Source organism: Crocodylus siamensis, chromosome 3, assembly GCF_052110815.1.
Source record: "Crocodylus siamensis isolate JL-2025a chromosome 3, ASM5211081v1, whole genome shotgun sequence".
In the NCBI taxonomy this organism is placed as follows: Eukaryota; Metazoa; Chordata; order Crocodylia; family Crocodylidae; genus Crocodylus; species Crocodylus siamensis.
Window position 1 is genome coordinate 86,663,536 of NC_143397.1, and position 26,072 is coordinate 86,689,607.

The following is a 26,072-nucleotide window of genomic DNA, read 5'->3' on the forward strand; positions in this document are numbered from 1 at the left end:
CATTGGCTGGCTGAACAGCAGGATGGCATAGCCTCCACTCCCGGTGCCTTCTGCCTTTTGCCTGGCACAGCCCCACCCCTGCCCCCCGCACAGATCCTGGGGCACATGCCCCCACCACATGTCCTCCTGAACTGGTGGCAGGAGCAGCAGTGAGAGCTGCCAAACAGGCCACCACATCAGCAGTTCCCAGATTGGCAGTGCATAGAGGCACAAGCTGCACCACCCCCTCCCAGGCCAGGGCTGTGCTCCAGGTGGTAAGCCCCTGCTGCCGGGCTGCATTGCATGGGGCAGGTGGAGCCAGGGCTGCGCTCTGGACTGTGGCTAGCCACCCAGAGTGCAGCCCTGGCTCCACCCATCCCATGGATCACAGCCTGCCAGCTGAGGCTTACCGCCTGGAGTGCAGCCCTGGCCAGGGAGGGGGTGGGGCAGCTCGTGCCACTGCGCGCCACTAGCCCAGGAGCTGTTCATGTGGCAGCTTGTTCAGTGGCTCTCACTACTGCTCCCATCACTGGTCCCGTGACATGGGCAGGGGGTATGTGGATGCTGCATTTTGATTTTGCGCCCCCTGCCTAGCAGGTTGGAGGCATCTTTGCCTGTTTGAGCTGGAAGTTCCTGCCACTGCCCCTCCCACCACATCTGCTGCACCAGGGCTTTCACTCCACAGTGTCAGTGTGCTGGAGGACAAGGAGGGGGGCCCTACGCAGGCTGCTTTGACCCGGGCCGTGGTTTGTGAGGAAAAAGTGGGACTCAGCTCACGGCGGCAAAACTGGAAGTGCCATGGTGGGGCTTCCAGTTTCACTTTTGCTGTGTCGATCGGCAGGTGGTTTGTAAGGTACCAAAGGCTGAGAACCACTGGTGAATCCACTGCCAGGAGGTTTCATTGAAGCCAAATATTTCTCTGTACACAAAAAAATAAAAAATAAATAAAAATAAGAGACAGTTTAAGAAGGGATCTTAATCCTCATGATTTGGAGATAAGTCAAATCTGGCTATTGGAGATAGGAGGATAAGTTGCCTAAGAACAGGTTCTCACAACTTTCTACTGAGCATGTTTGGTTATATTTCATTACCTTGTTATGCCTAAAGGTGGCATGAGTTCTGTTCAAGATAGTTAATTACTCCCAAGATACACTATTGACTGGGATGGATGCAAGCTACAAAAATCAGATCTAGATTCCAGGCACCCTGAAGTTGAGGAGTGTACTATGTTGTTGAGAAGCATAATAATACTAAATGCAAACCTTGGCTCAGATTCCTGTTGAAATCTTGTCTCCCCCAAAGCCGGTAGCATTTTGAAACTTGTCCCGGAGCTGGGGAGCCAAGCTCACAGTGTCACGGTAGGACGCCCGGGTGGTGGTGGATTGGACACGGAACAGGCGGGAGTCTTGGGCAGTGGAGTACGAGCTGTATGGGACACACATATGAGTTGAAAACAAAGATGATTTATTTTACTCACGCTTGGCAGCGGAGGCCCAGGTGATTTCTTCAGTTACAGTTAAGAACGTATTGAACAAACAACAAAGGAGACTGTTGGCTCACGAGGTTCACCGACAGGGCAAGCCTGTCAGATAAGTCCCAGAGCTGGTCGACAGCTTATATAGGGGTGAACAAATAACAACACAGGAACTGTAACGCAACGAGACAAAGCGATGTCAAAGTCGAGAGTGTGACGCCAGTCCAAAGGACAGTCCGCAATCAAGGAAGATGAAGAAGACGAAGCCGAGGTCTGTTGAAAGCCAGGTAAGTAGAACAATGTCGAAGTCAGAGTGCCAAAGGGATGATCAGAATCAAGGTCCAAGTCAAGGCCGAAACAATTCAATAACCGAAGGTATCAACACGAGGTGAAGGAAATCGGAGGGGTTTATCGCAGCACGAAGCTATGAGAAGAGCCGGGGTATTAAATCCCGACCTCACTCTCCCACAGTCCCTGCTCAGAGCAGCCCTGTTGGAAGATCAAGTAGCTCTCCTTCACAATCCTCACACTAACAATACCTCCAACTCCTATAACGCTCACACTCCAGAACAACCCACCAACTCCAAAAACACCCACACCCACCGAGGGCCCCCCGGCCCTTTATAGTTCTCCTTGAGCCAATCAGGGAACCGCCAAGGGAGAAGGTTCCAGACTGCTTACCTCACAGGAGTTCTGACTGAGCCTGCGCAGCACCAGAAAGTAGGTCACTTACGATTGACAGCTGGCAGGTCGCTCAGAGGGCACGTGCTGGAGGCCTGTCTGAGTCAGACTGTTTCAACTCCCTGTAATGGCAGCACCAGCTTTAAGATAATTCCCTGACAAAACTGAAATCAATGAGAATAAGATTTCACAATCCTAGATTCAGCAGGGTTGTTTTTTTATTTAATCCCCTTTCTAATGATAAAGAAGAGTTCATGTGAAAACGCCATTCAAAGACTTATTAATTAACTAGTTGTTTTTTACCCATCTATACACTGACAAAAACCAACAAATACATTCTTCCAGCATTTGTCTCTGATGTGTTCTTCAAGGGTTTGAATTGAACATGCTTTCTGCATTCAAGAACCTGAAGGCAGGAAGTAGTGGGGGGAAACAGACAAAGCTTCACTGCACTTTAGGGTGCCTGTACACAAGCGTGGAGGCTTTTTCGATGCGCTGGAATTCCAGCACGTTGGAGCAGACTCAGTTAGCAGAGTTTGCTGGAGTGTGGCTGTTGCTGTGCTCCAGCAGCCTCCTGCATCTCATGTATCAGTGTCCCTGAACTTAAAAATAGAAGCAGGGACACTAGAGCTTTAAGCACCCCCACTGCCATTTTTAAGCACAGGGATGCTGATACATGACATGCAACAGCACTTTAATTGTAGCAGCTCTTGGAACTGCTCTAATTAAAGTGCCACCACTTCCACCCTTGGAGCACATGTAAAAATCCCCTTAGAGACTACCTTGTTTAGAAAAGCATAAACTTTTGTAGCCAACAGCCTACTTGGTCAGATGTTATGATGAAGCATCTGATGACAAGTTAGGCTATCACATAGGAAAGCCTTTCTAAATGAGTTAGTCTCTAAGGCTATTTGTAGAAGTGCTCACCATTTTCTAAACTGTGTTAACTGATTCACATCACACAGTTCAAAACAAATTTCAAGGCGAATTAAGGTTTAATAAATGATGACCATCAACCCCTTAACAAACTTAATTCAGAGCCTCTGTGTGAGGGTTTATGTATTTAGCACTTGCAGTTGGAAGTAATTAGGAGGTGATAATAAGCCTGTTTAAGTGCTGCTACATTGTTGCAAACCAACTGACAGTTATCTAAAGTGCTGTTCAGGAAACCTTAATGGGTGCAATTAACCTGATTGTTAATGACCATCTTGATCAATGGTGGGGGGGAGAGGAGGTTTGTCCCTTCCTTCACAGAGCAGTAGCTCATGTGTTTGGGCACAGCTGGGGGTTTAGTCAGGATACTGATATTTCATCATGGTGAGGTGTTGTTGGCACATCTGACTTCATAAAAGTGTTACTTTGTGCCTGATAGCCTCTGTTGTGTTGCAAAAACCCAACTGAATTTGCCTTGTAGGGATTGATATTTGCAATGCTTGTCTGCTGAGTTCCTAAGGAATGTTTTTCCTAAAAACGATGCCATATACACATGTTAATTAACACAGTTTAAATTGCCTAGTTCAGACTGCCCTAGTCTGCATTAATGTTAATCCTCATTCAATGAGGATTAGTCAGTTCAGATTGAAGCCAATTTTAATTTGACTATAGATGTCCATGTGTATATAGTGATGGCTGTAATCCAGCACCACCCACCCCACACAGAAACACATATCTGAGCTGATCCCGGATAGGCCTCATCAGACATCTTCAGACACACAAATATGACAATCAGCCTTGACTGTGAGGGACTGCCAAAGAGAAGAGAGTCTGGATTAAACCTAGAAAAACATAATGTCTATCAATAGCCTAAAGTGCCACCCTGACTTCTGCCCAACTTCAGACTAATGCAGCTATCTACATCTCTCAAATTACAAATGACCTCTCAACAGTACTAACAACAGGTGGCAAGGGGAGTGCCTGCCCCACTATAAGGGGGTGCCATGATCCCCACCACAGAAGCTAGGCAACATGAACCATTGGCAACATGTGCGGGGTACACACAGGTGCATGTGCTCCCCCTGAGCATGGCGGTGCACCCTTTATGAAAAGGTGCCTCTGACACTGCTGGCAGTGTCTGCGGGCAGTCACCAACTACCAGTCGGCACTCACCCACCCACTCAACCAACAGTGCTGCAGTTGCCTGTGGGAGCTCTACACTTACCACCGCCATGCTTCCACTGCCACCAGTGCTGCCACTGCCTGCTGGAGCTCGCCATGCCCACCACAGCCACTGGCATTCATAACATGAACAGAAAACAGACCTTAAGACAACAGGCTGAGAGCTAAGGGACTCTTCAGCCTGGAAAAACGCAGGCTCAGGGTGATCTGATGGCTACCTATAAGTTTATCAGGGGTGTTCACCAGGATCTGGGGTAATGATTGTTCACCAGAGCCCCCCTCCAAGGGATGACAAGGTCGAATGGTTATAAACTCCTGCAAGACTGTTTCAGGCTGGACATAAGGAAAAATTTATTTACTGTCTGAGCCCTCAAGGTCTGGAATAGCCTGCCATCAGAGGTGGTTCAAGCACCTACTCTAACTGCCTTCAAGAGAAAATTGGATGTTTATCTTGCTGGGATCCTGTGACCCCAGCTGACTTCATGCCCCTGGGGCAGGGGGCTGGACTCGATGATCTCCCGAGGTCCCTTCCTGCTCTAATGTCTATGAAATCTATGAAATATCTGGGGAACAGGGGGGAGGGGAGGAGAATGATGGTCCTTTTCTCTCCTCGTTGCCCCTCAAGCCTTTTCAACAGTGCAGGAAACCCTGCACTGCCTCTGCCTGACCGCAGGATCATGGCAGTGCAGTGTCATGTTAAACATTGTATCAGTGTGGGGGGGTAGGTGAGGTAAGCAGAATGGTGCTTCCCCTTCCTCATCTACTGTGGTCTGCATATCCTCACCACCAGCCTCTCCTCTGCCCCAGGTGATCACTGAGCTCACTACACCACTGCCTCTAAATATAGTAGCCTGGTTGCCTTTTGAGTTGTTGTTGCCCCTATGAAAAGCAGGTCTTGAATGTCTCTGGTTGGGAATCCACAAACTTCACTGTAGAGTGCCACTCTGCTTGCCTTTGTTCAGTTGTCATTTTATTAGTACTACTATTAAACTATGCCCTAATCCTGCCACAAAATAACATGGTCTGGGTAATGGCCTGCAATGTTGTAAAGCCTTAGGGTAATTGATAGGGTCTCAGTCATGCCAAAGTCAATCAGCTCATGACTTCCAGCTCATCAAAAGCACATTGGTAGTATCATTGACATCATTATCTTGAAAGCAGGGGGGTGAAAATTCCTAACACAAAACATCCCTCCAAAGAGTGAGTAATCTTGTGAAAGAAAACAGACGCAATTGTATAGGTTTAACATGTACTCTTTTGGGCAGAAAGATCTGCATTTATATTGCTCTGTATGATGGAAGGTCATTGATATTGGGAATTCAAACAGGAAGCAACAACATAACAACACTTCCAATGCTTGTACATTTTTGTAAACTGAGGTCAGGCAAGCAGATATCTAAAGCCACAAGGGTCAGCTCCTTTCTGATTCTATTTTATGGCAGATGGTTATAATCAGCTCTTACTGGTAAGCACAATGAGCACTGATGTTTACATTCTTAGCATCCTCAAGAAACCAACTCATGTAAACATAAGTAAATTGCATATAACACAGTTCTTTTAAACTTTCCTCAAAGAGTGCATGCCTATTTCAGAGCTCTTTCCCTGAAGCTATGACTGTAACTTCTTGTATATCCTAAGTTTAGTGGGGCCTCTAGTTTTAATTCTGCTGTATTGACCAAACTAATTCCTGATAAAAATACAGCCACAATAGCATGTGTTTTGTGTACGTTACCTTCCATAAAGCAGTGGGTTGCATTCTAACTATCTTGCAAACTTACATATCTGAACATAAATGTTGTCTCTAGGACAATGGAGATTTATACACAATTTTTTTCCAGCAACATGCCAGAAATCCGCCACTTCAGAGTAGACTCAATTAATCGAGTCTGCTTTGCACATGAGCTGAGGTGAACGACACTGCATTGCTTGCAGCTGTATAAGTGATGAAATGCGCATCAGCACACGAAATGGCAGTGGTGCGCTTTTGAACTAAAGCACCTCCAAGGTATTTTAGTTCAAAAGCACCCTGCCACCATTTTCTCAGCACTGACACACATTTTTCCACTTATACAACTGTGTGTGTGGCACTTTGAAAAGTGCCCAGCACTGCCACCCATGCATGTGTAAAAATGCCAACAGTTTTAAAACCAAGACACCCTTTTAAAAATGCCAGCTTTTAGTTTTCACTCCTTTTTTACTATAAAAAAATTAAAGAGAAATTCTTCTGTTGAAAAGAACTCAGAACAGCCACAGCAGATCGCAATAGTTTTAACACTATGAATTCCTATGTGAAATCTCAGGGTTTATTTTATGAATCATGTTTGCACAGCTAACAGTGCTAACATTGCATGATGCCCTGCAGCACCCTTGAAAGGATCTCAAGGTGCCCGAGGGTGCCATGGCACCCTGATTGAGAATTAGTGCTTTAGGAAAAGTCCCTCTCTCCCAAAATATCACACACATTTTATAACATTGGGATTCCTGACTGAACTAGCTCCATATGGCTATTTAATATACCCTTTCTAGTCCTTACTAAAATGCAATCCTGATTTACACTACATTCCAAAGAAAAACAAAGAACCTTCCATCTAAAACAAAACCAGCTAATACTAAGTGACAGCTAACCATTGCATCATTTACAAGAAATAAAAATGTAACATCTGTAAATTAATGTTAGAAGGCCATAGACTATTATTATTGGGTGCACAATCTATTTTAACACACAAATTTAGCTCCATATATGATTCTTTAGTAATCTCAACAAGAAATACAAACACAAAAATACACATTAACAGCAGACTTGCACAGTGCTCCATCATCTGAGCAATGGACTGTGTTTCCTGATTGGGCCACTGCTGGTTCCACTCTTAGGTTAGCCTTATGGGGCATGTGTAGACAACCCAGGCATTAACGTAGAGCACCTGAAAAGTTTAATGCGGCTTTTTTCTTGTGCAGTCATTTGTGTTTGCATGATATGGCATTTGTTTTTTCATGAACAGTACTTTAGAACAAGGTAAGCCGAACGGCGCTTTAGAACAAGTCAGGGCAGCTAGGATCTGGAACCAACTTCCAAGGGAAGTGGTGCTGGCTCCTACCTTGGGGGTCTTTAAGAGAGGCTTGACAGTTATCTAGTTTGGATCATATGAGCCCAGTATTCTCTTCTGCCCAGGGCTGGGGTTCGGACTTGAAGATCTACTTAGGTCCCTTCCGACCCTACATCTATGAATCTATGAAAGCCTGGTGTGTCATTCCCTGCAGATTTCAGTAGGGGGAGTCAAATACCAATTTACCCCCTGTAATGTCTTTCCTAATGTATTACACCAGAAGGTGCATGTAAACCACCCAACCTCCCCAATCCCTACCCCAGGACTCTCACTGGGAGTCTCCCCTGGGCACAGCTATGGTCACCCCAAAATCCTTGTCACTTGCACTCACCTATGCTTGGTCAGTCTGGTCTCTCTCCATCAGTACATGATCCCAAAGACCCCATCCCAGTCACAAACCATGTGAATCCTTCCCTCCGCTTCCTTTTCCTTCCCATCCCACCATGTTACAAATATATGGTTTTTTCCTTTTATTTACTATAACTGATATGATATTATAAAATGTTCAGGGTTTAGAGTAACAGGTAGGTGGGTGTTTGTTGCCACCCAGTTGATTGGTCATTGTTGTCAATGTTGGTGGTGGTGGCAAGCTCTTTTTCCCCCTCTTTTTTTGGACTACATTTCCCAGCATTCCTGAGCTCATTGAACTTCATCCAGTTTCCAACGGGGGCTCCCACTGAAAACCTCCCATTCCCTGCCCAGGTACAACGTCAATCTGTTTGTGTAGTGCCACATACGACTTTTGGAGGTGTGTTGTGACTTGTTTTATAAATGTTTTTGTAATGTTCTTGAAAATGTGGGTTGCTGCTCAGCTTGGTTGCCAACCTGCTTAGCTCGCCAAGAGCTATAATAGTTAACCTTCTCACCCACGTGGGGTGGGGCTCATTCAGATGTGGGTGACAGTGCATAATGCTCCCATTCCCAAACCACACACAGTCTGGAAGCAGCAAACCCCTAGCCCAGTCCAGATTTCCTTCCCCTGACCATCCTCCTCTCTGCCCTTGCCAGCCACAGCACTGCATACACCTGCAGACAGACACAGATTTAAAGTGTAAATGAATTTATTTTAACATAACCAAGAAAAAGAACAACACACTCCTAGGTGTTGTTGTCAACAATATCTCCTGCCAGACAATCATGAACAAGGGCTGCCTGACCAGCTTCTCCTTGAGGATATCTCCTTGGTCCCTGTGCTAATGCTGCTGACCACACAAGTCTCTGTTGTCTGGCCACTGCCTGTCGTGCTTCTTCTCACAACTCCTTGAAAACCTCTCCGTGGCTCTCACAGATATTGTATAGCATGCAGGCTGCCACTACAAAGGCTGTGATATTTTCTTGCTCCATCTCAAGCCAGCATGTAAGCATCCTCCATCATCTTTTCAATTAGCCAAATGTACATTCCATGGCCATTGTGCAACTGCTCGGGCGGTAGTTAAAAACCAGCTTCTGTGGGTCAATAGCATTCCCTCCATAGGTCTTCATGAGCCAGGGTTTTAGGGGGTAGGCAGCATCCATTAATATAACCAGGGGAATGGGGATACCACAGATCAGTGTCTCCTTCATGTGTAGTGTCCTTTCTCCATGAGACCAGGCAGAGGGGAGTTTCTGAACATGCACGCATCATGCACGCTGCTGGCACACCTGGTATAAATATTCTTGAACCAGACCCAGTGGTCCACCATGACTTGCAAGATCATGGAGGTATATCCTTTCCTGTTTGTGAAAACCCTGTGGCATTGGGGCTTTTGCACATCCTTTATCCTTTCATCCTGAGCTTACCAGCTACTGGTATTCTGATGTAATCAAGCTTGCAAACAAAAAATGTTTTACCTACTCCTCTCCTGGTAATGTAGGCTACTCAAAACGTTTGCTACTTTAGGGAGAACAGGCTGTGTTTCTGTAATAAAATAATTTTTCACAAGCAGGCAGGTAGGTATTGATTTTTGCAACAATCTGGGCCACTGAGCAACCATCCCGAAGTACAATGGCCTTACTTACCCCATCACCAGGTCTTTTTTGTTGTTAAACTGGATGCTTCATCACCTTTGGGTGTTTTGACACTTACGGGTAATGACTTCACAGTCCTTGGAATTTTCCCAAACCCTCATGGAAACACAGCCTGAGTATAAAGCCACGCCCCCCCCAAAAAATTGCCAGCCCCCTTTCACAAATCATTTATGCTGTTGACTACAAACTGCTTTGCCATGTCTCAGAAAGCCAAGGCCAGCAGTATGGAGCCAACAACCCAGGAGGCTGATACCTCCAACACCCGTGGACCCAACTAGACCTGGGAAGAACTGGTGGACTTAATCAACATTTGGTTAAAGCAAAGGATCATAAACACACTGGAAAGTAGGAGGAATAAAAAGACATGCAGACACGAGGGCACAATTATGACTGGACCCAGGTCTGGTGCAAGATCAAGTCCCTGAGATCAGAATTTTTCAGAGCCAAAGATGTGAACTCTCATTCTGGGGCAGGTCGCACAATTGCCCCCTTCTATGACAAGCTGTCCATCATTCTCTCCAAGGATGACCCGGGCAACAACTCAGGTATGCAGACTTTCAGCACCAGGGCTGGCCAGGAGGAGGAAGAGGAGGATGAGGTGGCAGCAGCCCCTCCTGAGTGTGAAACCACAAGCATGTCTCAGCTGTACAGAGACTGCTCCCTGCTGACTATGAGTGAGAGGAAGAACCATCAGTCACCATACACTTAGTGCCACTTGGCCCTTCCATTCCATGGACTAGCACAGATAATGAAGCAGAGGAGGTGGAGTTTCAGGAAGAAACCCATATAGCTAATACATCACCTACTGTTACTGAGACCCAAGAACATACTAGACCTGGTAAGTCTCTCGTAATGTACCGCTTGTCACTGCCAGGCAATGCCAGGGTTTGTGCTGGTTGGGTTTAAGAATCTGGGGGGGAAGGGAGAGAAATTCATGTGTTGTTGTAGGTGGGTTGCTATGTTATTTCGGTGGTGGTGCATAACAGGTTAAATAGCTTGTAATGTAATAGCAAACTAATTATTTGCTTTAATTTTTTTTTCAGCTAGCACAGGCAGTAGCAGCTGTGAACCTGTTTCCAAAGTGAGTTCTTGTAAGTTTTGGGCAGTACAAGTGGTGCCCCACTGTTGTGGGATCTGTGTCTGTGCCTGCCGGCATTTTGTGCACTGCCTGGTGGGGGTGTGTACTTTCATCCTCTTGAGGGGAAGGGAACCATTGCTTTTTTCTTTGTTTCTTCACCATGACCCTTAGCCACTGGGAACGGCACCCTGCTTGCACTACAGCAGAGCGCTACAGAGATTTTCACAGCAAGCAGAGACAGTCCCACGAAACCTTGCTCAAGGTTTTGGCAGAGTCCTCAGTAGCCAGGGCAGAGCATGCAAATGCCTGGCAGGATGAACTTCATGAGTCACTGCATAAGAAGGATGCCATCCTTAAGGAAATGTAAGACACCATGCGGAATTTGAAAGACGTAGTCAATGATCCTGTGTTGAATTACAAAGGTCACAGGACACTTTCAGTGATGTCTTTCAGCATCTACAGAAGTGCCTAAACAAATGGGTACAATGCCCAAAAGGGAAAAGTCGGTCTGTTCGTCTTGCCTCTGTGCAAGATGAGAGGAGAATTACAGCTGAGCCTGTTTCCCCTAACTTGGTGGGGTCATAGAAGGGCTGTATGACTGCTAACAGAGCCAGGAGGGCGCCACTGAGTTTCAGGGAGATGGGCAGTTCAGGATCATGGTAGGGTGAAGGCAAAGGAGCACAAGTAACTATAATAATGTGTTACAAACAATAAAACCTCATGGTTTCCTGACTTCCTGTGACTGCCTCCATATCCACCCTTACACTGCTTGGTTGCGAAGGTGGATTTCGTTCACTGTTCAGGTTTATTTCTCTTTGTTCATTTTTCCTGCCGCTTGCTGTATGGTGCTGGGGGGAGGGGTCGGCAATCTCACTTGCACAGGTAGACAGGGGGGCTCCAGAGGTAAACAGGGGGACTGCCTGGGTGGATTGCAACACACAAGTGCTGGCCTGCACACCAGCATTTTGCAAAGGTAGCACCTACTGCAAAGTCACTTTTGAGGTTATACCTTAATTTTACCTCCCTTAGTTGGGAGAAGGGAAATGTTGTGTCACTCCCCACCCTTCACAACCTTTCCTTGTATTTTCCCTAGGCAGAAACTTTGAAACTGCACTTTCCAGCCAGGTGCCAGGCACCATCTCCCTTGTTTTGGAACACCAAAGTGAAGCTGTGGGTGGGGTGGCGGCATGGGGTTTAAGACTTGCATTGCTTGCACACAAGCCCATGGACTTTGCAAACATTTCCATCTTCTTTTTGCGCTTTTTTCCAGCCAGTGCCAGAGTGTCTGGTTTTTTTCCACACCAAAATGAGGCTGCTGGGGTGTGGGGGAGGTTGCCCCACTGAAGGACTATAAATTGGTGGAGCAGAGGTTGGGATGTGCATTCACTGTATTGACAAGGGAGGTTTGAGGCAGGTGAGGGATGACAGCACAGTGGGGGCAGAGAAGGCCTCATCCCAGTCACGAGATTTTCCCCTAGGGGGCACAGCAATGCAAATCCAGGGTTCAAGAAGACTGCAGGTTGATCAAGTGGGGTGCAATGAAGCTTTGAGTGCTATTTGATGTCCGCACCTCTGCAAGGTGTGACTCGAAAGAGGACATGGCAATGTGCTACACGCCACCTTAGGTACACAAGGTGCACAAGAGGCACCTGACATTTATCTGTGCCCTGAGGGTGGCAGGATTGTCCCTAGGGGGGCATGAATACAAGCGACTGCCCCAGGCACACAGCTCTGGGGGCCCCACAGAGACATATGGAGCGGATGGGGCAACTCTTCAGTGCCACCACTGGCGTCACATCCAGACACTCACCAACTCCCCTTCCCTGATGCCACTGCCATGGCATACAGGATCAGCTCTGCATGAGGGGTGTTAATTTGCCCAAGGCCCTGCACCAGTGGTGTACCGTGGGTCTTCGGGGCCCAGGGGATAAGCCCAGGTTGCCACCACCCTCACTCCCATGTGCCCTGAACAAGCCACTTTCTGCAGTAGTTTTGGTGGCAGGGGGAAAGCAGGGTGAGCAGCGCAGAGTGGTGGTGTCCCCTTTGCGCCTACCAATAGTGCCCCCTTCATGTCTGTGCCTGGGGTGGCCACCCAGCCCACCGCTGTCAGTACGCCACTGCCCTGCACCCTGATAGGGTCATCTCTGGTTTGGGGAGATGCCTTGTTTAGTTCAAATGTATTGTAAACAGAGTTGGTGGAGTTTTATGGGCATGAAGGAAGGTACACAAGGTGCACACGAGGCACCAATACAAATTCTGATGCTCTTTCTATCCTCCCTCCCTCTTGTTTTTAGATCCCCTTCCACTGCTAGCCACAGACTGATCAATCCCTGTTGGTGTGACAAAAGGCAGAAAGAGAATGGAAGAAAGAGAAGATGAAGAGGATGACAACACTCAGGATTCTCTCAACAACTGAACTATTATGCATTATAATTATAGTTGACTTTCATCCTGACTTATGTAGATTTATAATATAATAACAAGTAATACAAATAATAGGAGTCATTTACCCTATTAATTCCAATAGTAAGATATTAATAAGAGTTTGTAGATAGTAATATTAAGGATGATTTATTAATGTTCAATAATAATTGTAATGATTCCATTCCTTATCAAAGCATTTCAAAGCAGGTAGATCTGCCTTATCACCCCCCCAGTTGCCTCTTGCAGCACACATACCACACATCCTGGGCACACATCACACACATCCCGGGCCTCCACCGTATATATATAGCCAATATATGATATAGACTTATGTCATATAGACTTATAATTACAGTTTGATTCCTTATGATGCGAAAGGAGATAGTGAGCATAAGGCAGGTACCCTCCCTGCCTCTTTCCCCATGGAGGGGGGAATGCCCACCTCCTGGTTCAAGCTCCTCCCTAGGTCCCTCTATTCCTGTCTCTGGGCCTTCTGGCTTGTGGAAAAGTACCGAATTCTGAGCCTGATTCTGCACCAGGAGGAGGGCAAGGCTTTCTTCTCACCCTCTTCCTTGGTTGCTAGCCAGGCCACAAATGCAGCTGAGGCTATTTTCAATAGTACACTATGCAGTATAAAGTGTATCATTGAGGGGACTCATGTTCATTGAGCGACAGTCCCCTCACTAGCTTACTATCAAGCAACTGTTACTGTAAATAAGCACGTAAAGAAATCCGTAATGAATGCATACTAAAATAAATACAAACATTATTAAGAATTGTGGATTATTATGAATTACCTTTACACACTTTACTATTTGAATCATTTATGGCCACTAGTACTGCTAGGGCTTCTCTTCTGTCTACTTGAATTGTTGTGCAAGTTTTACAGGTCCATTTTGTATAATTCTCACCCTCCTTCTGGTTGCTGACCACAAGTACTGCTGAGGCTTGTCTTCTGTGTACTACTTGAATTGTGGAGGCTTTCTTCATAGGCTTTGGCCTGAGCATCAGCTCAAGTAAGGTAAGAGTTGGACAAGTTCTGCAGATCCATTTGATATTATTCACCTGATTAAACACCTGCTGCTGCAGCTCCAAAACAGCTGCTTCTTTTTTCTGAGATTTTTCTTTGCAGGATGTACTGCTATGGGAGGTGCAATGCAAAAATGATTTTCTTTTCAATGCTTTCTTTTCAATGCAATGTTTTCTTTACAAAATCCTACATGTAGCACCTTCCGGAGCCGGGTTTGCAGGACCCCCACTCCCCAGCTGGCTTCAACCCACTCACCCCTTGGAGACAGCTCATCAGATTTTGTTCATGATTGCTTTGCCCTCCCTTGCCATATCTCTCCTCTCAGCCTTCTCAAAGGACAGGGAGAAGGTGAGAGGGAAACAAGGAGCAACATTCCCAAGGCAACCCAGGGTAATCTCTTCAGCTACTTCTAGCTCTCTGCAGAATCAAGTGTATTCAAAGAAAGCATTATTGTGGGACAACTTTTTTCATCCAAATTTAAGAAATCGGTAATACCTTCTTCTCCTACTCTAGGTATTGGCATCTCCTCATCAGATGGGTCTCAGCTAAGCAGGGAGCTACTAATCAGCCAAGGCCAGGGTTTCAAAAAGCACTCTGTTCCCTATAGAGAGGCCAGAAGTGTTATGCAGCAGATGGCTATCCCCAGACATATTACTGAGGTGCCTGGAGGGGAGGCCAGGGGGGTGCCTGAAATGCAGGCCCTGACCAGCTTTGTGTCCAGCCTGGGAAGCTGCTGCACTCCCGCCCTTGGATGGCTGCAAACCACTCCCCCGCTGCCAGGTCCATGCCCTGAAATCAAGCAGGAGCAAGTACAAATCTGAATTTCTTGTTCCTCATCTCTATTTTTTCACAATAAATTGAAATTCGCAGTTAGGCTCCGGAGCGGCGAGAGACGGGAGAGGCGGGAGCCCACTGTGCCCCTACTCCCCCGAAGACCCCCAGAGACCTCCCAGCAGCCACGGAGCCCCCTGCCAACCCCCAGCACAGCTGGAGAAAAGTGGGGCCCGGGGTGGGAGGGGGAGACTCACTTAGGTCACTCTTTAGCCTGGAAAAGTGCAGGCTCAGGGCCTATCTGATGGCCACCTATAAGTTTATCCACCAGTATCTGGGGGAACATTTGTTCACCAGAGCACCCCAAGGGATGACAAGGTCGAAGAGTCATAAACTCCTGCAAGACTGTTTCAGGCTGGACATAAGGAAGAATTTCTTTGCTGTCTGAGCCCCCAAGGTCTGGAACAGCCTGCCATCAGAGGTGGTTGAAGCACCTACATTGAACAACTTCAAGAGTAAATTGGATGTTTATCTTGCTGGGATCCTATGACCCTGGCTGACTTCCTGCCCTTTGGGCGGGGGGCTGGACTCGATGATCTTCTGAGGTCCCTTCCAGCCCTAATGTCTATGAAATTTATGAAATTGCAACCAATTCAATTGAGAAATCACAATAAAGCTAAAACAGTATACACATTTTTGTTTTACCCAACAATGCCATTGTTAGTCAACTGGTGAATACCTTTTTTTTACAGTACAGCCATTGCCAGGAAACACAATACAATAGGATAAAACACCAATTCACAATATGCTCCCAGGCTCCCTTGAGTAATCCCTTGATATGATATGGATGTATGGGTGCATGCCAAGAGAGAAGAAGGCAGGCAGGCAGCCAAACTGGTTACTGGCCCTTCCTAGTTACTGGCTGTGTCCCAGCAGTGTTTTATTTTTGGTCTATATGGCATGCGTGTCCAATGGGGCATGGGGGGGTGCTTTTAAGAGAGATGATGACCGCACAACTTTGATGGAGACATGGCATTACTGGAAAGTTGCAGGGTGGATCAGATGGAGGGAGGTCAAATGCTTGAGCAGTGCTAGCATTTCTTGCAAGCATATGGCCAGCATTTCTTGCAAGAAAGAAGACTAAACAAACCCACCCACCCCCAGTAGCGAGCATGGACCTCCCAGGGCCTTTAGCAACTCTATAAAAACTTTAGCAATGCATTACAATGTTCTCCACCAGAACCTGGTTGAGTGGGTGGGGGTGGGGAGAGGGAGGCAGGCAGGCAGGCAGGCATCCTGCACCCCTTCCTGGTTACTGACCATGTCCCAGCAGGGAGACAGATGGATCAAGGCTGGAGGGACCCAGGCATGGTCCCAAAGGGGCCCCCCTCAGGTGGAGATGTATGACTGGCTGGCCCAACTCACCTGGTTGGCTGAGGCGGGCCATGCTAATCTCTGTTACATTGTAACTTTGGAATCTTTGCTGGCCACAAAGCTTAGGGAGGGAGGGAGAGGCCCCCTCAGGTGGAGTGGGGGGACTTTCTACTTGCTGCTATCCTTATTTATTTAAACTATGTTTTGTTATTTAAATTACTTTTTGTTACCCTTATTTATTTAAAATCTGCCTTCCTTCTGCAAGTCAGAGAAGAAACTCAAGGAGACAAAAACCACAAGGCGACAGAGTGGTGGGTGGGTGTCAAAAGACATGTACCCCAGTCCGAATTTGCTGGGACATGGCCAGTAACCAGGAGGAGGGCAAGAAGATTATGAAATGGGCCTGCAGAATTTGTGCAACTTGAGCTGGTGCTCAGGCCAAAGTCAGTGAAGAAAGCTCAGCTTCCTTTTTGGCCAGCAATGATTCCAAAGTTACAAGGGTGCAAAGGAGAAGTGTAAGGCAGAGGTGGGTGAGTGGAATGAAGAGCTTACTACCTGGACCCCAGGGGTCTTGGCCAGCAAACAAGAAGAAAGCCTCCACAATTCAGAAAATCAACTCAAGCCTCAGCTTCTGCCACTGCAGTTATCATAGCTCAGAACTGTAGCTTCCTTCATGGCCAGCAATGATTTCCGAGTTACAAGGGTGCAGTGGAGAAGTGTAAGGCAGAGGTAGGCGAGTGGGGTGAAGAGCCCTCAGGCCTGGGCCCCAGCGAGTTCCAAGTTCCACCCATGAAAGTTTTCTGCAAGGAGGGGGAGAAAGGAAGAAGACGAAGAGGAGTGGGGTTTGGAGCACAGTCAAAAAAATGGATTTCTCCCCCCCACACACACAATGGTCAATGGTACATATTACCGAAATATCACCTGGAACACTGCATATCCTGGGCATCAGGTCTGGCAGGCAGCGTCCTGCCCCTGGACTTTTGGTCGTGGTTCTGAAATGGAACGTGATGAAGTTCAGAAGGTTTGCAGTATTGAAGGAAGTCATGTAACTGCTTACTCCAAAGTTTCAAACTGCTTGCAAAAAACTTACCATTACGGTGATGCTGCAGCTGTGGTCGGGAGCTATGTCCACTGCAGTGGCGGCACATGATGAGGTGTGAGGGGGGCACAAGGACAGGAGGGTACATGGGTGGGGGCAGAAGGACATACACTATAGGTGGCAGTGGGGGGATGGAAGAATTAAGAGGGGGTAGAAAATTAAAGGATTATTGGCCTTCCCCATTCTAAAATAATAATAAATTATTCTGAGCAGACCCATCCCGACCTGAACCTATGGCCACTCTACTGCGTGCTGTGAGGGAGGAGGGAGGGGTGAGGAGTGAGGAGGATAAAAAAGAGCACACAGCAGCACCTACTAGCTAAAGGCCGGAACACAGCACCCCCTTGTGGCGAAGGGGATTAATTAGAAGTCTTTGGAGTTTCTGGCTGTTTGCACAAACAAATCCACAGTTGAAGCGGCATAAGCGGAGAGTGGTGCAAATTAACACATCTCTGAGTAGTGTCAATTTAAGGCGCTAAATGGACTTTAGAGTGGTGGGAAATCCCAGGTCATGTAAACACATCTGCAGTTGCATCAGCATAAACGGGAACTATCATTTTGTTTACACATGCCCATGTAGTCCAACCCACACTTTGCACCGAGAGCTCTTCACAGCCTCTTGAGGCTGTTCAATGCAAAGCGCCCACACAAGGGGCTCAGGGTTGCTGAGAATCTGTTGTTATTGGGATGTCTACATACTGCCTTGCAGCCAAGTCGTCTCTGTCTTGATTATAGGATCTATGGCCAGTGTGGAAATTTGGAGGGTCTGGAGTTCAAAACCTATTTCTCTTGGCCTCTTGGTTCTCTCTGTTTCTCAGATCCTTAAAAGTGAGATGGAAAAGGAAAGAAAGTGGGATTTTCACATTTTTTTTGCCTCCTTAAAAAAGGTTGGTTATGTAAAAGGGACAGAAGCTGAGGACAGCTGTATCTGAACCTTCTGAAAAAGGAGCAGGACACTTGCCACTCACGATCTTACATCAGCTGTTCTGATTTAAACATTACATCTCTCTGTTCCTATGGTATAAAGGATCTAAATCGCTGTCACTTTAATTGTAAGTGAAGCATAGCTATATTTACAATAGCTTCAGTTTCACTTATACCAGTATAGAAATAGACATAATTATTTTACTGAAACACCATATACTGATATAGTTTATCTGTATCGAGATCCAGACCATTTGTATCAGGGTGGTTTGCAACTTGCTTAATTTGCAGTGAGTTGCTGAGTTAAAGACAAGATGCTCAGCTGTTCGCTGCAGGTTTTACTTAAAAAGAAGCCTGCTTCTCCACTCCACTGAGGTGACCAGAAAAAAGGTGTCCTTTAAAATGAAACCACAGCAAAGAGGTGCAGTACCTCAATGGTCTGTACATGTGGTTGATATAGCTATATGTACCCTGGGCTAGTTCACAATCTCTTATCTTCACAGGAAGGTTGGGAATCTCAATCCTAAAAAGTATCCTGGTTCTTCTACTAAACTGGTTCTAAATTATGTCTGTCCATAGTCAGAAAGAGGGGGAAAAAAGAAGTACATTTGTTTTTTAGGAATTTTTTATTGCTTCATTTTCAGCTTAGAAATTCCTGTCTTGTCTGTTCTGGAAGAGTTTATGGCAAATGGAGAACTAGTGAAAATACTATTCCAATAGATAAGAGACTGAAAGCTCTCATCAGTTTAGAAGGAACATGATTTTGAATCTAACTGTTTAAACTTACTGTCTTCATTTTTGTTAACAGCTATTTCACTCTGATTTTTAAGAAATATATAGTTGAAAGAATACCTTTGTTAGCACAACTCCCTGTCAACAAACATACAAAAGCTTCCAATAATTTCAGATGGCTTGCCACTCAGAGGTCTTCCATCAAAGCAAAAACCAGATCATGTTTGCTATTCCTTGATATTTCTAAAGCAAAAACAAGCAAAATAAACTTTTTAAGCAGGGTGAGAAAGGGAAGTTTGCCAGGATTCTTTGTAAACCCAAGGAAGTAGCGGGGCAAAGGAGAGAAAGGACAAAACCTATTTAAAAAAGTCTTTTACAGATTGCCTTTAAGTCTATCTCAAAATAATTTCATGCATGCATGATCAAAGCTCTTGATCTACACACTGAGTAAAAAGGATAATTATTTACTACTCAGATTTCTCCCTGTAAACTCTGTTCAGTAGAGTATGCCAGGAACTGTCTACGCTGCTTATAAATATGCAATATTTATTGTCGCACAGGAGCGCCAGGGGCCCCCCCACATGGTAGGCGGTGAACCCAGAAGCGGACCAGAAGTACTTCCAGTCCACTTCTGGGTCTGCTGGAGAGTGTGCTGCCACCCCCATGGACTCCCAGCTCAGTGATCAGCCACGGGTGGACCCCGGGTGGCCCCCCAGACCCAGGTGGTACCAGTTGCCGAGCCATGGGGTGCAGGGGGCGCCCCGCACGCACCCCGGCAGACCCAGAAGTGGACCAGAAGTGCATCTGGTCCACTTCTGGGTCTGCTGTTCAGTGCACTGGGAAGCCCCCTGCACTTTGGTGGGACACTCCATCTGTCCCACCATTGCAGCATTGATGAGCCACCTGGTGCCTTGAGGTATGTAGAAAAAACATTTAAAGCTGTGTCTATGTCTGAATCACCAAATCTTGAGAAATCTCTCTAAATCAATTTGGAGGGTTCCAATTTGATTTGGAGAGATTTAAGGGTCTCCTGATTTGATTCAGATTAGGAGATTCAGTCACCATATCAGGCTGAATTTCCACCAGATCGAACCAGGGACTGAAGCTTCGCACAGCCCTAGCATGTACCCAATGTTCTGTCTAAGGAGTAGTGGTCCACGAGTGCGCCGCTTCAGTCCATGGGAGCGCTGCTTCGGTCTGTGAGCATGCCACTTCAGTCCCACCTCCCCCTTTCGGCTGCTGGCATAAATAGTGTTGTTGCTTGTACACAACATGGAGCAGTTCCCCGGAGCGACAGAGCCTCACGTGGAGCAGGCAGTGGCTCCTCCCCGAGGTGAAACAAGGCAAAAATGGGGGCTGGGGACCCTGTGGACTCTGCCAGCTCTGGGGAACTGCTCCACTCCCCCACATCGCCTCGGGGAGCAAGGAGGCACATGGCATCAGGGCTGGCGAGTGGAGCGGTTCCCCAGAGCTGGCAGAGCCCACACCAGCCCCCAGCCCTGCCTTGCCTCACCTCAGGGAGGAGCTGCTGCCTGCCCCAGTGAGGCTCCGCTGGCTCCGGGAAACTGCAGCCCTGATGCCATGTGCCTCCTTGTTTCCCAAGGTGATGCGAGGGAGTGGAGCAGTTCCCCAGAGCCAGCGGAGCCTGCCTGGCTCCCAGCCTCACCTCGCCTCTCCTCTCCTCACCTTGGGGAGCAGCCGCTGCCTGCCCTGAATGAGGATTTAGGAGCTTACCTTTGGTAAGTGTCCCATGCCTTCGCCGCACTCTGCACCCGGCTCCTCTCCGGGCAGGTGCATGGCCGCACACACGCACACCTCAGAGGGAACACTGCATGTACCCCCTAGATCTGTGTGTGGGTAAGGGTGGACTGTCGTTGTGGGCTGTAGCCCGAGTGCCAAACTTTACTGCTATGGCACTGCCTCACAGTTCCTCTCATAGGGCTTATCAGTAGGGGAGCCTCCCTGCTCCATGTCCTGTAGTTTCTATTTAGGTCAAATTACAGTAGCATAGTTTTTAACTGTTCCTTATTAGAATTTTTCATTTGCAATTGATAATGCCATTTGACTTAACCAGGTCATTACATTATGTCTACAATAGGTATCGATTTCAGAACTCAAAAGGCAGGGAGGGAATTCTGTGTATTTTCAGAAAACAGCAACCATTACTGTGTATATCTCAATTGCAAAAATGTCATTAAATCTTGAGTTTCCAATTGATCTTCCATGACAGCTCAGAACAGAACATTAGAGATTCCTGTAGCATAAAAAAAAGTCCCATTAGTCTTCCAGCACAACATCACAGCTTGTTAGCTTAATATGTGAAGGGATAAGACAGTTATCTAAATAATTTGAGCTGACTGGGATGATCTCTCTTCTTAGGTCTCTTCTTCAACATTTCTTGCTTAGAAATATATCAAGTAAACATATCGTGGGACTTATCTTCACTAAAAAATTAAGTTAAAATAGAGGAGTCAGAATGATTTACTTGATGTAAAACATGATACAGTCAGCACAGTCAAGGACTACTGGCCATGGGAAAACCATACTGGAACCATGCATTAACCACAACAAGCTGACATGATGTTAAACATGCCTTGTCCCTGTCTATGATGAATGCAATGTTAGATTTAGTATTGTGCCTCTTCAAGGCCATGTTTTGCTATAGTTAAATTTTCAGGGAAGGCAAATGAATTTATGCCCAATCCATAAACAGAGTAACATATAGGAGCCCAGACCTGGAAGTTGAATTCACGCATCTACTTCAAGTATCTAGGGTGCCTTTACACATGCTCCAGAGATTGGGGGAGGGGGGGTGCTTTAATTAACATGGCTTTCAGAGAGCTGTTCTAATTAAAGCTCCTGCAATATCTCATGTATTCAGCATTTATACTTCAAAATGGCACCCGGGGTGCTTTAACTAAAGTTCACTCAATAAGCTTCAGTTAAAGCACCCCACTGCCATTTGAAGCATGGTGACACTGAATATTTGAATACAAGCCTGCTCCAATGTATTGTAATTACAGCATGTTGGAGCACACGTCCTGCAGGTCAACAGGCACACCTAGATTCTATATACAGTGACTGGGAAGAGTTAGACACCTATGATCAGGACTCACAACAGCAATAGTGAAGGCTTGAGAACTGTACTAGGAGGTTAGAGGCAAGTGTTTTACCCTTTTGTTTATTATATCTAAAAGATGGGCAACAGCACCATCTGAGTGAAAACATCTACTAAGCTGTACTTTGTGCTGAACTCCATGCTGGCTGGAAATGGCAGGTTAGACATGTTCTGAGCATGCCTACTGAACTGGGAATAGGCTCAGGAGTGGGGGAGCACATAATTTATGACAACTGGCTTTAGGCATGAGATAGTACCAACATTGCAGAAACCCTGGGCACACATGCTAGAGAATCTTAAGTGCCTAAGTAATGTTACTTGAAAAAAACTAGGACTGGATGGCCCTTCAGGGAGCAGTGAGATGGAGTTTCTGTGGATCGCTTACTTGGACATGAATGTCTAAATCCCACCTTAATTGCCCTGTAGGTTCTTATGGACTTTCTTGGATCTGGGCTTTGACTCTTTCTCAAGATGAACAATGGAGTGGAATTCTCCAAAACATAGGATGGATGTTTATATATATATAACATCCAATTGCCCCTCAAGAATGCCAGAGGTCGGGGGAGGAGGAGGGGTTGGGATGGAGTGCCACCACCTAATGCCTCATGCTGCCTCTGTTCTGCCTCTTGCACCCTCTCTCCGGTCCTCAGCACGGCTTCGGAATCATGATGGCACTCCCCCACACTTGGAGCACTCTGATTGGCTCTTTCTGTCAGCCAATCAGAGCGCGAATAAAGCATTATGGATGGACAGACAGACAGAGTTAGGCTTTTATAATATTTGAATTGTACACATTCACCACTTTCCTCTATGGTACCATGGTTTACAATGTGAGAAGCATGCATTCAATAATGGTGGCATTCCACCATTAATAAATTGCTTTAGCCACTGTAGGATAAATTTCAACATAGGAGGATTAAAAGAATTAGGAAATAAAATTCATCCATTTTCCCTCACAGATGCATAATCCCCTGAAATAGCCAAAAAAGCACATAATGAGTAAGGCTAAGAAACCATTAATCATTTCCGGTGCACTGCACTTTAATTAATGGGTCTACATTTGACAGGTAAAGCATTTACATGCTATAAACAACATGGCATATTTTTCAAAAAATCTAAATGTCATTTATTTTGTATTTTGCATAGATGATAACGTCTAACTAAAGGCCAACAGTTACTAATATAAAACACATACTGCACTACCAACTGGACATTTAACAGTTGGTATTAATTTGATCTTTAATCCAACATTAATGAAATTGCAGAAAGAAAGAGAAGCCAGCAGTGATTAAAATAAATAGAAGCAAATATTTGACTGACTCACAGAATAACATGGGTGACATATTTGTGTTAATGGCAAACTGTTTTGTTAAAAACAAGCCACCCGCAATTAAAAGAGAAAAGTGAAGGCTCACAATTGCTCTTGCCATAACTGACAGCTGATGTTCAATATGCACACACACAAAGTCCCTTCTAATAAAAATAAAATAATCCAGGGTAGTTCTACAGTGCAGTATGTACAATAATGTTGGTATGTGGACACTGGTAACTGGCCTATTAGAAACACCTTGGATTAAGTGATGGTACTGGTGAAGTTTTCTTTACTGGTTTGACAAGGGGCTTGGAATAAGGGCTACTGAGCTTTTTTCCTAGTTCTGCCATTACCTCACTTCTGAGGCAGTTCTAGCATAAAAACTTACTAAACTAATTTTTTATTTTAATATTTTACTCACAAGGAAAAACACCTAGAAATCCATTATAGAGATGGATCCAAGCTGTGGAGATTTCTGAATCAGAAATACTGAATTAGAGTTAAAATTTCATTTATCCTTAATGGATATTGATTGCTAAGGCCTCTCACCAAACAAATAAAAGCGCTCCCTTTCTCTCCAGTTTGAATTTCAGAAAATTTACCAAAGAATAGAAATTAATCTGATACACGCCTGCTTTCTGTAGCTTCTATGTTAATTCCAAGCATTCTAATTGCACGTAATGCCAAGAATGAGGGTCATGCCTTTGCAAACAGCTGCTTTGTACCTAGCTCCATATAGCCTTGCTGTGGAGCTGAGCCCACAACGCCACTTGCTGCCTTGGGAAATGCATTAGCTGCACCTGGACCTGGACCAAGGAGCACCAGGAGCTGGGATTCTCCCTGCAACCAGCCCCACACACCAACCGCGTCACCGTGATGCCCCGCACGAGGACCTTCTTGGAGAAGTTCCTGAAGGACTCTGTCCGAAAGAAGTACGCCAGCAACCTGAGGGCCAAACCTGACCAGGGCAAGGTCTTCGACATCACCTCAAAGTGGGATTCCAGCAACCACTTCATGCCCAGCGGGAGCTTCACGCGCTTCGCGGACTGGCGCTTCCTCCACCACACCTGCCTCTGAACAGGGCTGTCTGTTTTGGCCACCGGGACAAGAGGTGCCAATGGTACGGCTACATGGCAGACACCCTCCCCCATGTGCTGGCTGCTCCGCCACAGCACTGTCCAGGACCGCCTGGTGAGAGCCATCTTGGCCACAGCGGGGGAGGTCTCCGTGAACTGCACCATCCCAAACTGTGAGAGCCATATGCAACCCGACATCATCATCGCCAATGAGAAGGCCAAGAAGGTTGTGATCATGGACATCACCATCCCCTTTGAGAACCAGCTCCAAGCCTTCACTGACGGCCGGGCTTGCAAGCAGGAGAAGTACACCCCGCTGGCCAACATCCTGAGGGGCTGCGGCTACAACGTGATGGTCAACACGCTCATCATGGGAACACTCGGAGCCTGGGACCCCAGCAATGAGAGCATCCTGCATGCCTGCCGCATCTCCTACCACTACGCCAAGCTGATGCACTGCCTCATGGTGTCCGACGCCATCTGTTGGTCTCATGACATCTACATGGAGTACATCACGGGCCACCACCAGTACTCCAACCCCACCAGATGAACCGCCGCTGGACCAGGCTCAAGGGGGACCGCCTGACACCACCCCCCCTCTGCACCAGATGGACCTTCACTTCCAAGAGGATTCTTCAGCAAAGGACAACCCTGCTCCGCCCAAAGATGAGACTCTACATAGACTGAGCCACTTTCTTCGAGCCACTTCCTCCACCACTGCGGACCACTGTAACAGGTTTGTGTGTATCTATCTCCTTTCTCTCTCAGCGTCGTGAACCTCACCCCCTTCTCCCCACCCCCGGGCTTAGTTGGCCAGCATCGTATCTCCTGTAACCTAGTTGCATTTCCCTCCTCACCCCCCATCCCTCTGTTGTTAGTTCCTCGCTTGGGGATCTGTATTTCCCTACCAGCATTGTCCTCTTTTCTGGATTCCCAATCCTAAACATCTACTAATAAAAGTCAATCTTTTTGTAGGTGATGGAGGTGAAAGGAAAAGTAAAAAGCCTCAAAAGAAAAAAAACACAACTGAATTTGTTCAAGCATCATTGGGAGTCATCCTGAAGACACATGTAAATTCATGAATCCCAAGAATGCCACAACTATATATGCATTTTTAAACAACTGGTATATTCCTGGCCAGAAGCAGCCATGTCATACAACCCCTGCACAGGGAAAACCTGATCATCCATGGTAATCCTCTAACATGGACTTCTGTTCCTATGTGGAATCACACTGGTTTTAATGGAACTCTTACTGTGCCTGGGGTTTTATACTACCCAAATACCCTGCAGCGTAGTCATATTTTGCACAGAAGTTTGGGACCCTGCTAGAAAGCTAGAAGTAGTTATTATTTCTGAAGTTCAGCAAGATCACATGACTGATGTATTTCCTTCTCTGGTCTGTTTTCACCAAATCTTTACCAAAAATACAAACACAGAAAGGAGCTTAATCTTAGAGTACTTGGGGTTTTAAGACACAAGGCTGCCTTTTCCTCAGCAGCCAGATGAAGCTATATATGCACAAGACTCAAAAGAGATTTCAAACATGCACTATGGAAGGGCATATCAGGGTCACATCACTGCCCACAGTTTATCTGGCGCAGTGGTAAAGCAATTTGTTTTGTATCAGTAACAGCATGCATGACATTGCACTGATAAGAAGGCTCTGGGACTTGATTTATTCCTAGAGTAGTCAAAAATGCTCTGTTATGTCCTTTTCAGGGAACCATCTGGAAATTATTAAGCCAACTCCCCCGAATGGCCTTAAGACAGGA

The 26,072-nt window shown here is 46.3% G+C and overlaps 1 long non-coding RNA gene across 2 annotated transcripts in view; it reads right to left on the reverse strand.

The window, feature by feature from the left end:
• Positions 1-532: 532 nt before the first annotated feature.
• LOC149868499 (uncharacterized) overlaps positions 533-26,072 on the reverse strand; it is a 38,747-nt gene continuing 13,207 nt past the window's right edge. The window contains exons 1-3 of one of the 2 annotated variants that reach the window (XR_016440996.1): positions 16,959-17,032; positions 1,242-1,404; positions 533-898 (exon numbers count right to left, since the gene is read on the reverse strand). This is a non-coding gene — a long non-coding RNA (uncharacterized LOC149868499). Of the gene's footprint in view, positions 899-1,241; positions 1,405-16,958; positions 17,033-26,072 lie in introns of those variants that run through there. The other variant, XR_016440995.1, reaches the window with a different exon arrangement.